Source organism: Talpa occidentalis, unplaced genomic scaffold (genome assembly GCF_014898055.3).
Source record: "Talpa occidentalis isolate TD23 unplaced genomic scaffold, MPIMG_talOcc4v2.1 talOcc4.13, whole genome shotgun sequence".
NCBI lineage: Eukaryota > Metazoa > Chordata > Mammalia > Eulipotyphla > Talpidae > Talpa > Talpa occidentalis.
Window position 1 is genome coordinate 17,001,739 of NW_023601322.1, and position 14,407 is coordinate 17,016,145.

At 42.6% G+C, this 14,407-nt stretch overlaps 1 non-coding gene across 1 annotated transcript; it reads left to right on the plus strand.

Annotated features, from left to right (window-relative positions):
• Nucleotides 1–2,307: 2,307 nt before the first annotated feature.
• On the plus strand, nt 2,308–2,443 carry LOC119243859 (small nucleolar RNA SNORA15). The gene has a single exon (XR_005124861.1). It is a non-coding gene; the product is annotated as a small nucleolar RNA SNORA15 (small nucleolar RNA).
• Nucleotides 2,444–14,407: the final 11,964 nt, after the last annotated feature.

Sequence of the window (14,407 nt, forward strand, 5' to 3'; positions counted from 1 at the left end):
CACTCACACAGTCTGGAAAATGCTCTCAGCCAACTTCAGAAGCCTGGTCCCTGTGGAAGACCAACTTCTTCTGACAGAGAATGAAGTTTCTTTGTTTTATATTTAGAAATATAAAATGGAATGCATTGTCTGAGCACATCAATTTGATTGCTAAAAGCATCAATACTTATTTTATTCTCATTGCACAGATTTGTTTAAATGCTTCACTCTACCTTGATGCCACATGTGATATGAGTGGACAAGCAAGGATTTTGTTCCACACATTCCCTTGGTTCTGGGGCCTGTACCCTTCCATCTCTGGGGAGACCACACTCCCCACCTCAGGAGCAGCCGCAGGCATGTGACTCAGGCCTCACCCATCAGAGTGCGACATCCTCACAGTCACATGAGCCTGTCAGAGCCAATGAGATGAAAGGACACTTTGCCACAACTGTAGAAAGCAGGGATGCTCAGTTTTCCACAGGACCTACCACACAGAATTCAGAATTAAATCCAACAGAGCAGAGCCGAGAGATGGAGAGAGTAAAATTCATTTTGACTGATATCATGGGAGCCCCTAAATTGATCTGTGCCTGAGGATAAAACCATTTCTGAATGTTTCTATTATGGAAACTCACACATTCCAGTTTTATTCAAGTCAAATTGTGGGGTTTCTTGCAGCTGGAAGTGAGTTGTACATTAGTATGTAGCTAGCCACAGACTTGCTTTCAAGAGTTTGCTGTAGAAGCTTTGAATGAATTGGATGGATAGAAATAGCCCCTAGTGGCTGATACAGCTAGACACTTCAGTGCTTTGAAGGGAGTAAGGTTGACATTGCATCACTTATCAAACACCAGCTCTGGAAGATGCCAGAAAAGACACAAAGAGGCAGAGGGCATACTTGCCTACCTTCAAAAAGCTGAGACAGTTGTGAACAATCCTCAGCATCTGGAGTCAGTGGAAACTGATGACAGCCTGGAGTGAGAGGCCCAGTGGGAGGGCCACAGGGCCACAAACCCAGAAGGGTGGGTGAAGATTTGTGGGTAGAGCCCATCTCTCTCAACAGCACCCTGCACTGCCTGGACAGGAAGCTCTAACAGAGGCCACTGCCAGAGAAGCCAAATTGAACCTTTTTTCCACAATCAGGGTCAGAATCGTGTCTCAGGATCCCTATAACACAGGGCTTGGCAAAATAGCCCACCTGCCTGAAGCCTCGATTCCCTAAATAGCAATGCCTCCGTAGGGCTGGGGGAGAGCAAGCAGGGAAGTAGCAGAGGCAGCCCGAAAGCAGATGTCTCAAAAGCTCAAACCAAGGGGTGTGAACCTATATCTCAATCACATGCAGTGATGTGAGCCACTGGTACCTCAAAAAATATATATTAAAAAAATCATCTCTGGGCCTCTCTGGTGGCACAGTGGGTTGAGCGCAGTGCTGTGAAGCTGTCTGCAGCCTCTACAGTGCGGGTTTGATTCCCAGCCAGCCAGGGAGATTCCCACATGGCACAGCAGACCTCTCCTGTCTCACCCGCTGCTCCCCTCAGCAGTGTGTTTCGTCAGTCTGCCTGTTCTGCTCCCCACTCTGTCTCTAGTGAATCCTCTCACACTCCCATGCCTCTGGCCTGTGCCCCAGCTCTTGTATAAAAATAAATATTTTTTTTAAAAAATCACCTCAAACAAATCTCACACAAGATATCAGGAAGGGCCTTCAAATGTGAGACCCTCAAATGCAAGGCACAGTGTGCCAAGCCTCAGTCTTAGAGAGAAAACACAAATTTTACTAGTCCTCTCTCCTCTCTCCCTTTCTCTCTCTCTCTCTCCACCCCCCTCCCTCCCCACCTCTCTCTCTCCCCCACCTCCCTCTCTCTCTTTCTCTCTCTCTTTTCCTTATACACACACACACACACACACACACACACACACACTCTTCATGTGAAGGGCAGAGGCAACCAACAATCTCAAGATCAAATGGATAAGTTCCCAGTGAAATATCATGAGATATTAAGAAGCCTGAAAACTGTTTAAGAAAGACAACAAATACAATGACCTATATCAGAGGAATTGGAACTAACGAAAAAGGCCAAAAGTTAAAGCCCAGCCATCATGATATGCCTAGAGAGATCAGTATGGACATTGACTTCACAGAGCTGGAACACACAACTATACCAGACAGGAACGACTCTGTCAAGACAATTGCCTTCCAGCAGGACCTGCAAAGAAGGGTCTTTTCAGACATGATGAAGGTCACAGATCTTGAGATGGGGAGATTATCCTGGGTTACCCCATTGGGTCCAACTAATCACACAAGCACTTAAAAATCAGCTGAAGTAGGCATGGCCAAATGCTGTGTTCCTTTTATCAGTAGTTTACACAGTCAGACACCACGCAAAAGTAGTTTTCCCTTTGCAATGGCTGATGGCATGCTAGGTTTTGCCGTGGTCTATCATTATTTCAAGTGCATACAAATAACTGAGCTAGTACTGAGAGCTTCCAGGTCCCAATTAAATTGAAAATCTGTTTGTTATGTTGCCTGTATTGTTTTCAAATGCAATATTAAAAATGGCTGTGATTACAGTCAATTCTTAAGAAATTTTTTAAAAATCAGCTGACATGAGTGAGAGATGAGGTATGACAGGGACTCAATAGCTGCCACTAACTTCACAGCAAAGGAAGTCATGAACCATGGCATGTTCTAAAACCTGAACTCTATACCCAGGTGACAAATGGCAAGGAAACAGGACATCATCCCTAAAACTACTTGTATCTGAATTCTGCCAACAGCCCGTGTGAGCCTGTGGGCAGACTGTGCCTGGGTCCCGAGTGAAGGACCACCTGCCCTTACCTTAATTTTAACCTGATGAGGCCCAAGTCAAATTTGTGTTGCTAAGATTATGGCAATTTGCTAAAGCAATAATAGAAAACTAACACAGTCACCATGAAAATTTGTCAAAATAAACTACTCAATGCACATATGAATGACAGACTGGGACAAGCCAACAAGTACATTTGGAAGTTGGTAGTCAAAAAAACAAATAAAAATCAGAAGGAATAAAGAGATGGAGATTCTATACCATTAGGTAGGAAATAGAAACCAATATAAACTTAGTAAAAGTTCCCAAAGGAAAAAGAGACTAGAGAAGGGGCAATATCTGAAGACATAACAACCAAACAATACCCTGGTAATTAAAAATAATTGTAGTACAGATTGAAAGGAATCAAAGAATGCCTATCAAGGATAGATAATATTTTTAATAAACACAAATCAATAAAAAAACAAACCCACTCCCAATCCCTGTTTCCTAGTTGGTTGTGGGGTATATATCAAAATTTAAGAACAATAAAAACAGAAACATCTAAGCATTTTTGGAGGGGAAAAAAAAAACAGAATAAGAATCAAATAAATACCCTTTACCTCAACAGGACATATTAATGGAAAATAAAATCTTTTATATTTTAATCTACCTGTATGGGGATAAAGATATTTTCAATTATACCAGGACTTCAAAATATTCCAGTGAGAAAAAAAAAATACAAAAAAAAAGCAATGGAATGTATGTATATAAAGAGAAAGTAACTACAAAATTACAGAAATATATATTGCTAACTACCTAGAAGTTAAATCTCAAATCAAACATACAAAATATGTGGAGGAGAAGAGACCAAAAGAGCTAAAAATAAGGTCCTTATTCTGTCTGAGGTGAGCATATTGTAAGTGAAAAGCCTAAGACACTGATAGGGGAAAATGAGCGTAAAAGTGGCTCTTTCTGAGTTGGGATAACTAGCAGAAAATACAAAAATAGAATGCACATTTCTCACCAGAAGATAAAAAAACTCAAAATTTTTTCCTTAAAATAGATGACACAGGGCCTCCCCTGGTGGCGCAGCGGTTGAGCGCTGGGCTGTGAAGCTGCCGGCAGCCTCCTCCACAGCGCCAGTTTGATCCTCCGCCACCGGCGAGGGTCCCACATGGCGCGCAGACCTCTCCTGCCGCGCCCACTGCTCTCCTCAGCAGTGTGTTTCGTCAGTCTGCCTGTTCTATTCTCCGCTCTGGCTCTGGTGAATCCTCTCACCCTCCTGCGCTTCTGACTGTACCCAGTGCTTGTATAAATAAATAAATTTTAAATAGATGACACAAAATAATGGAAAAATAAGTAAGCACTGAAAAGGGACAAACAAGTATAGAAAATAAAAAAAATGCACTCTCAGTCACAGGTGTCATAAATAAATCTTAATACATTAATAATTATAATAAATAGAAAAAGTTAAACTTGATGACTAAAATCAGATTTGATCTTTAAGAAAAGGATGTAACATGCTCTACAGTAGACAGAGAGAAAGTTGAAAATAAAAAAGATTTTTACAAAGACACATAAGACACAAACAATAAAAACTGTGAGTGGAGATATTTGCAGTAAAAATATTAAAGCAACTCTAGGTTTTCAAATGGTAAAAGGAAAACTACAAGAAGATACAGCAATCACAAGCAGATAGATGTCATTATCAGAGTTTTATAACACAGCATGCAACAGCAGCTTGTTTCTGCATCTCCCCCATCTTCTCTGATCCTCCTCCTTCTACAATCCTTCCAGCTTCAAACAACCCAGACCCTGTGATCCTTCCCACCTTGCTGGGAATCCACCACCACAGTAGTGCCTCTTCCCTCTCCAGAGTCTTCACCCAGCTTTCTGTCTGCATCCAAACAGACTGTATTCTCTCTAATCTTAAAATGAAAGCAGAGCAGTTGAAATTAAAACTAAAAAGTTCCCTTGACTCGGAGGTGGTCCTCCTCTATTCCCCTTGACTGTCCAGCTACTCAAAAGAATCAACTACAGTCTAGGCCTCCCTGGTGATGCAGAGGTTAAAAATCTCAACACTATGAAGCTATCGGCAGCCGCCATAGCATGAGTTCAAAACCTGGCCAGGGAGCTACTCACATGGTGCGGCAGACCTCTCCTGACTCGCCCGCTGCTGCCCTCAGCAGCATATTTCAGTAGATCCGCCTGTTCTGCTCCCCACTCTGTCTCTGGTGAATCCTCTCACACATACCTCTGTACCTCTGGCCTGCACCCCAGTGTCATATGTATAAATAAAAAAAAATCTTCAATTGACTCCGTTCTAGCATCCAGCTCCCTCGCTGGATGAAACTGGCCATTATCAGAACATCAATAATTACGCCACTGCCCAAGTCTTACTACCCTCTCAGCAGCTTTCCACGCAGCTGAGTTCTCCTTTCAGAAAACTTCTCATGGTGCCTGAGACTCCACTCTCCCACATTTTTTTTATTATAAATTTTATTTTTATATTCCCCATACAATTGCGACCCCCTTATTTTGACCCCAATTCCTCCCCTTCCCGCCTCCCAATCCCCATAGAGTGTCTCTGGTTCATAGTTGTTTGTTGATTTTGATATTTTCTTTCTTATAGTTATTCATTTTCCTGGCCCCTTATTTAAGTTTTCTAGATTCCTGCTATGAGTGAGACCATCCGGTATTTTTTTCTTTCTGGCTTATTTCGCTGAGCATGATCCCTTCCAGCTCCATCCATGTTGCTGCAAATTGCATATGTTTATCTTTTTTGAATGCCGAGTAATATTCCATGGTGTATATGTACCACATCTTGATCCAGTCATCTATTTTTGGGCATTTGGGTTGTGATCCAACCACTATGGAGAGCTGTGTGGAGATTTCTGGACCTACTAAACATAGAGCTTCCATAGGATCCAGCAATTCCACTCCTAGGTATTTACCCAAAGGACACAGAAACATCAATTCCAAAGAGCACCTGCACCCCTATGTTTATAGCAGCACTGTTTACAATAGCTAAGCTATGGAAACACTCTCCCACTTTTGCCGCTTTCCCACCTGAATGTCTTCCCCAGCCCTGCTTGCTGCCTCCCCTCTTCTCTCCGCATGTGGCGCCAGTCAGGGCTGAGACCTGTCCTCTTCACTCCTCCTCCATCCGTTCCTCCCCGGACCATCTCAGACGCTCGCAGCACTCTACGTGCCAAAGATGATCAAGTGCGCATCTCCAGCCAAGGCCTCTCTTGTGGGCTTCAGACAGGAATGTGCCAAGCCTCGCCTCCGGAGCACTGTGCCACCTTAGCTGCCTCCCAAACTCAACTTCTTCAAAACTGAACTCTGGGTTTTCCCAGTCTCCACCAGCTCCTCCTCCTGTTTCTCCCATTTCATCCAAGCAGTGGCCCACGCCAGAAAACAAGGAGTCACCTTGACCGTTTCCTTTCTCGTGGTGCTTCTATTCCAACCAGGGACCGAGCCCTGTGGGCTCTCCTCCCCATGCACGCCCTGAGCCCCACGTCTGCACCGCCCCACCCTGGCCTGCCCGTTGCCAGGCTTCCCTGGACTGCTACACACTCTGCAGTCCTGCTTCCCTTCTCATCACCGTCTCCAGGATGGATGTTCCATTAACAAACATCAAATATGAACATTTTACTACTTAAAGTACTTTAGGGGCTTTCTGTTGTGCACGAGATAAAATAAAAATCCTTAATAAAACCCTTACGTGATCTCGTTCACTAACACAGCAGCCAAAACTAGTCGCCCACATCCCTACTAGTGACGCCAGCTCCAATGGACTTTCCTTTCCTTTCCTGCAAATCACTCCACGTGTTCTTGTGACTTGGTCCTCACATGCTAATATTGCACCCCCATCCCTCCCCTGGCTGTTGTCTGCTCTTCCTTCAGGACCAGTTAGATGTCCCCTCACCAAAGACTTCCCTCCTTTATTAATTACATGGGATCTTAATTCTTCCTTTATGCAATTTTATTTGCTCACATGATTGATTGTCTGCTGTCTGTAAGCTTCATGAGAGCAGGAACCACATACATGAAGTTCAGAGGAGGTCCTGGGGTCTAACCCACTTCCTAGGCTGTAACGGACAGTCACAACGTGGTTGTTGAATGAATGACCCAACTGAAGAAAATGGAAAGTCACCAGATGTTCCTGGACAAGAGGGTGACTGTGTGAAGTCATCATTTAAGATGGTAAATCTTGTCAGTGGAAACTAGGAGTCTGAGTGGGGATACTTGCAGTGAGAATAGAGAAGAATATCTGAAGGTAATATTTGAAGAAAAATTGTATGAAAAGAGGTGAATAATTTTTTAATATTTCAATAGTCAGATTTTAAATATTTTAAAATATTTAAAGAAGAATCTCATCGACTGCTGATTGCCTAAGAAACCATTACACATCATTTCTATGAACCAGGCATTGTGCTTGCTGCAAGCAGGACAGAGAGAATTCTCTGATCTACAGTAAAACATTATTCCCCTATTAAAAAAAAATGAAATACAGTCGTGCATTGCTTAAGGCAAGGGACACATTCTAAGAAATGTCTCAAAAGGTGATTTCATCATTGTGCAAATGTCATAGAGCTTACTTACAGACCTAGATGCTATGGCCCACTGTGTACCCAGGCTATATGTGCAAGAACCTCCAACATACGTGTGGTCTGTTGTTAAAACAAACATCATTATGTGGTACATGTCTGTGTTGACAACACTGACGAGCCAATGCAAAGAGCTACAAACTGTATATTTGAATGAAATGTCCAGAATAGGGAATGCCCTTGTGACAGAAATCACATCAGTGGTTGTCAGGGGCTGGGAGAAGGAGGCACAGGAGTGACTACTCATGGGTCTGGGGTGAAAAATGTTCTGGAATTAATTAGTAGTGATGGTTACACAAATCTATAACCTAAATATCACTGAACTTTACATGTTAAATGAGTGAATTGTGTGGTATATAAATGAAATCGCAATAAAGATTCTTTTAAAAAGTACTGTTCTTGCCTTGCTCTCAAAAATTCACAGTGAAAACGTTACCCAAGCACAAAGTAAAATACGGTAAGAGCTTGGACCCACAGGATGCTCCGACCCAGAGCTCCATCAGGGTCGTCTGTGCTGATACAAGGAGGAGTTCTGACTTGGTCTGATGGGCACCCCAGGCCTGGCCCAGAGATTATGGGGAGAAAGAAAAAGGACTGCAAGATAATGAAGAATTTTCTTTCCACTTCCTCCATTCTTGTCCTGGACGCTCCACAAATCTAGGAAGAGCCTTCCCTTCAACAGATAGCTGTCTCCCCACACACACCCATTCCAGTGAAATATCAGCTCATGAAAAACACACACAGTCCATTGTGTCTACAACCTCTGTTTTCACCCTGACATGAAGACAGACAGGAAGGAGAGCAGCACACTGCCTTAGCCAACAGGCAACAACTGGAAAGCCTTCTCAAATCAGTCAGTGACAGCTTGATTCAAAAATTGCACATGATGTTTTCCCTTCATTTTAAAAGTACATGCTACTCTAGCCTTTTTTCATGCTAGAACTTTATTGGGAGATAATCACAACGTGTATAATTGAAAATCCTGTATTTCTAATAACATTATAGCTTGCAAACTTAATGTGTATAACCTACTCTCTTAAGCAATTCTACAAGCTTATGATGCTCCATCAAATAGATATTTAACAGTTATCTTAACTAATCCCTCATGGTAAGACATTTAAATGGCTCCCAATCTTTTGCTCTTATGAAAACAGCAATAACACACTTGTACATAAAGTTATTTCCATTCTTAGCTTTATTTCACTTAGATTCCCCAAAGTAAAATTTCTATTCCATTTTTTTTTTTTTTTAGCTCCTTGGCAAAGGCACATCATTTTGTTTGTGTTGGGTCTTTTGATCAGATCTTATAAATGCCTCCTCCTCGAAGTGAAAATGCAAAAATTAAGATGGTGGAAGCAATATTCACCCTTTCTTGATGCATTTACTCTAACTAAATGATATAGAGGAGAAACACCCAGTTGACACTTACACTGGAGCTACTATGTGCCAAGCACAGAACAACGTGTTTTGAAAACATTAACTCATTTAAACCTTTCAACAGTTCTAAGAAGCAACCACTGTCATTATCCCTGAATTACCCATGAGGACACCAGGCCAAGATGTACTACAGGCAATGAGGAATGAAGCTACCGTCACAGGCACTGGTAGTCTGGTTCCAGCATCTGGGTGCTTGGCTGCTATGCTGAATGCAAGTTTGGAATCAGAAGATCTGGGTTCAGGATCCAGCTCCACCATGTATTCACCTTTGGCCAATAAAGTGCTCCAACTAGTTTTATCATCTCTCTTATTTAATTATGAGCACATGGGATTTTAGGTCAGTGCACAAACGTTCTCCTATCAAGCATCCTTGATGCAGTCTTTTTCCATCCTCTTTAGCTCAGCTTCCTTCTTTTCCTCTTCCACTCTCCCCACCCACATCAGCACGCACACCCAGCCCCACAGTCCATGTTAACAACCTAGTAGTTATCCTCTCATCGTTTTCCCTATGTATGTGCGCATCTACCACACACAGACTCATTTTGTCTACGTTATCAATTTTTTACACAGAAGAATCTTATTTGTTGCAGTAAGGGTCCAATCAGGAAAACAGAACTACTCTAAGGTAATTCAAACAGAATTTAACACAGGATATTGGCTACACTGGAGAGAAAAGAGCAAGAAAGCCAAACATGAATGGTGAGGGAACCCAGAGATTTGCAAGAACAGCGAACTGGAACTAGCTATACACTATAGGTGCAAAGGAGGGAGGTAATGTTATTCCACCGTAGCCACTATGGGGTGGACCTGGTTGCAGCTGGCACCATGGCAAAGCTGCCCTCGAGGGCCCAAGTCAATGCTTGGGAGGAGAGAGTGCTGTCGAAGATGCTGTCCAGGTAAACATCCTGGTTCCCCTCTTACTTATACCCCACAATAATCCATCATAAACTACATTGGCTGACCTCAACTGATACAGGAGCTGATAAAACACAATCTCCAGGGGTCAGCTGCCCTGTGTTAGAGGAGGCCACCAGAAGCTTGAGCAATGAATCAGAGAGCAAACATAGGAATAAGCAACATAATGTTATGCACACTTTCCCAAATCTGCTTTTCTCAATCAATGTTACCACAGGCCAATCCCTCCAAATAAGCATGTGTTCTTTTCATGGCTGATTAATTATTAGGTAACTGCTCTGTTATTAATGAGTATTCATGGTTTCACTCTCTATAATGGGAGAATATTACTTTTCCAGCCTAACTCTGACAATTATTGTGAGCATTGTGAAGCCACTTTATAAACTAGAAGCCTGAATAGTTAATGTAAGTTTTATTAGCCATGTTAGTATGTTGCTATAACATGATAGTCATGACAATTGCTTAAAACTTGGTGAAAACACAACCAAGCTGGAAGTTTCGATAACCAGGCTAGACTGATATTCTGGGCACCACAAAAATTTTTACTGACTGGTATGGCCCCCCTCAGGAAACATAGGTTTCCACACCTCCCTCTGACTCCCCATTCTGCTCTGCTTCCCGAGGTGGTATCTCTTCAATACACAATAACCAAGATTAGATTCATGCTTTTTAGCAACACTGTCCAACAGAACATGCTAGGGTGATGGAAATATTCCATATCAATGATGTTGATTTTGGAACCTCCAGCCCTGTGTGGCAATAAGCCCTTGAAATTTGGCCAGTATGGCTGAGGAACTTTATTTTCAATTTTATTTAATTTTAGTTTCAGTTTCCACACATGATGAGAGGCTCCTATCTTCAGCAGCAACCTCTGAACTTCTCAGTCACCATCACATGAGCAAAGCATTGGTGACACATGAGAAGCAACTGAAGATTTTTCAAGAGACGTGCACTTAACCCCACTCCAGATTTACTGAATCAGAACCTCTCCTGCTTGAACTGGAATGTTCTGTTAAGTTCCTTGCAGCTCTAAATTCTCCATAAGAAGGGGAAGCAATGGAGAGAAGGGGCCTGCATTGTGTTACCTTGGAAATTTAATACATTAGCTCACCTACTCATTAGTGAAGATTAAAATATTTTAGACTAATTTATTGCCTCTTACAGTCACCTAGCTGAGACTAACACCCTGCAGCAATAGAAAAAAAAAAAATAGAAGGGTAAGTTTTCATAGAGGAGAAGGTTGCCAAGAAAGCCCAAAGAATTTGGCAATGTCCGTGCCTCTGGGGCTTCATGTTTGGCAAAGCTAGGCAGTCCAGGGTCAGCATGAAAGCACTAGAAAGAGAAGCTCACTGTCAACAACTTTTACCTACTTAAAATGTTTGCCAGGGTCACCCTGGTGGTTCAAGGGGCAGTGCCAGGAGATCTGGAGCTCAACAAGCCCATAGTAGGAAAAGGAAAGGCAGGACATGCCAAGATGGATTCGAGGCTAATGAGGCAGTCAGCTGCTCTAATTGCACAAGGGGATGGATAACAGTGCTGCTGAAAGACAAATGATGAGGTAAAGCACTTATTAAACATAAACACCAGGGTGAAGGTGAGGTGTTAATTTTCAAGCCGTCGAGTCCTGTCACATAATTCCATTTCACATTAAACTTATTAAGGGCCATAATGTAACACTGTCAATGACTCACCTCTAGTCCTTAACAGCCAGGAAATTGATGGTGAGCCTAAAAAATTCCAGCCCTGAAGTTAGTACCTGACTTGAGGGGATAAAAGTGGAATGGGGAAGATATGAAAAATTCAGAATGAATGCTTAAAATGCTACCTTGGGCACACTTGTCCAATATTGCTAGGGGAGCAGTAGCATGCCTCTCCCGTCTCTGGATCCTGCCAGCAGCCAGTGGGAAAACTTCCCACCCTCATTTACAATACCTTTAATAAGTGCAAGTGTGGAGCAGCGGCAGCTGAGACGCTCTGCCTTTCCCCATTCCCTTGGAGAAAGGGTACAACCTAATAAACAAATGAGGATTGACAGGAACTAAAGTAGAAAGCTTGAGCTGAGGAATTTACAGCTGCCGGGGTAAAGCTTCTCAACCCACCTCTTTTATTGCATCATAAACCTCATTCTCCTGACTTCCCAAACTGAAAACTTTGAGTGATTCTCCACTGTCTCTAAGACGAACCTATCATCCTTAGCTGACATCAAAGCCTTCATAAAATAGCCCCAACCTCACTTCCTGTCCATGTCTCTGAATTGTTCTTCTTTGCGAACCTCCTTTGTGAACAGAATAATAGATGGGAAAACACACTGGCTAGAGGAGTGATGACAAGTTAACTTTTATGAATAGCTTTCTTATCTGTAAAAGGGACGGAGGGCTAAGGACAAAATGGAATTAATGTGAGCAATAAGTCATGGTGTCTGGCTTATAAAACGCAGGTTCCCTTTACCTTCCTACCCAAGTCAGTCTTATCTTCTCATAATTTCTAAAACACACCTAGTAAGTTCCTTCCACTCTTCAGCTCATCCCTACGTCCCTTCCCACCATCACCTCCAAGGTCCTGCTAGAGTTTCTCTTTTAAAGTCTACACAGTGGAATACTAGCCACTTACCAAAAAAGATAAACTCCAGCCATTTGTGGCAACATGGATGAAACTGGAAGGGATTATACTAGGCAAAATTGGTCAGAAAAGACAAATACTGGATCCTGTCACATAGTGTGGAAGTGTGGAATAGAGAGAAACCAAACAAAAGGTCAAATAAAGCCAAGCTGACAATAAACCCTCGGAAGTTGATCACAGAACTGCAGCTGTGGGGCAAGGGGGTGTGGAAGAACAAGAACAAAGTGGAGAGGAGCCAAAAGGATTATGGGGATGGACTTCGGGTCCTTTGGTGGCAGGTGTTGTGTAGTAACAACGCCTAAAGGAGGATGTCCTATACCTGTAAAACACAAATAGCGACATAAGCCAATGTCCACTCAGAATAAATAAATAAAGTTCTAAGTCCCTCTGCCCCCTTCCATGCAGACAGACTCAGCCTCTGCATTGGGAGGAGGGCTTAAGGCAACCAGCAATAGTCTTCTAACTCTGTGATAGAAGAAGTACAAAAATTTTGCCTTGACAGTAGGACCATTTTCCCCAATGGATGCGTAATGGAAAGAAAATGAAAATACTTTGTAAGCTATTTAAAAATCCATATCACTGTAAATTGTTGCTATTTTAAAGTCTTCTGTAACTTGAGCTTGTTTTATGGCAGGTAACAGGCTCCACACTGCTCTGCTTGTGTAAGGGGTGGGGGGCTGACCATGAGGCTGAACCACAGAAGTTGCTGTGGGTGAGAGCTTAATATTTCCTACAGGTCAGCTTATCACCCATGGTTTCAGAATAATCATGTTAGAGATGGTACCGTGTTCCCTGGCCCCACCTTGGACTAGCTGCTGGGAAGTGGGGTGGAGCTGAGCAGCCAAGTGAAACTCTATAACAGGAAAGGCAAGTGGGCTCTGTAAGGGCTCTTGCCTCTCCAGCTTTGACTTGCCCCCTGATACTATTCAAAGGGAACTTGCTTGAGACATGTGGAGACACTTGAAAGAGACAATTGGGTGACAGACATGTGGGTGAGAGTCGTGGGAAAGCTGTGCTTGGCAGACACAGTGGCAGCCATTATCTTGCTTTGTGTTTTTATTTTGCTACTGTGGTACCAAATTTGCCTAAACCCTTTCTTGTTCCCCACGAGAAGTTACCTTAGACTTGTGGGAAGCTTTTGGACCTCAGTGGCGCTGCTTCTGGCTGGTCATTTGCCCATGAGAGGATGGGTAATTTTGGGTGTTCTGTCAGAAAACTCTTCTTAGGAATTCATTCTCTCTCTCTCTCTCTCTCTCTCTCTCTCTCTTGCTCTCTTCCCACACTAATTCTATTAAAATCTATCACACTCAAAGTCTGCTTCCTTTGTCTTTATACACACAGGTGGCAGGACCCCATTTTGGAGCATGTACTCCTTAAGTTTGGGGTCCCTGGGTGCACCTTTTGTGTACCCTGGTAGTACGAATAACCAGAAGCCTGAGGACCAAGCTCATTCACCTGGGATGTGGACCCCAGGAAATCTAAGTCAGGGACTATGAATGTGGTCTTATATAGCATTCTAGAATCGCCATTTCCATTGTCCTTAACTCCATGAAACTACCCACTTATCAAGTGTTGTTTTTATGTATAGGATCCTTAGTTATCTATTGGAAAGAGAGGTCTTTGTAGTTCTGTAAGGTACGCTTCTTTCCCTTACAGAGTCTAAAATCTATCTCAAAAATAAAGCACTGATAGTGACAGACTATAGGGAGGGGTCACAGGAATTATCACACCAGCATAGGATTTGTGGGAAATGGAACACCATGGGTCTCACTTCCAACTAATGTGATCAAGAGCCATGCCCGGTGATTTAACTTTCTAAAGCCACATCTACACAGCTCTAGAGAAAAGGATACAACTCTAAATTTTACAAACTCTTTAAAAAAACACCCAAAAAATCCATTTTTTAAACTTTTTTCATGCTCATCCTTCAGGAATCTTGAAATCTCCTGCCCAGAAATAATTCTTCTGTGATTTCTCATTGGAAACATGCTTAAGCTAGAATATTAAATTAAAGCAGTAAAGCTGGAATGGGTGACATCAGATTGAGAAGTAAAA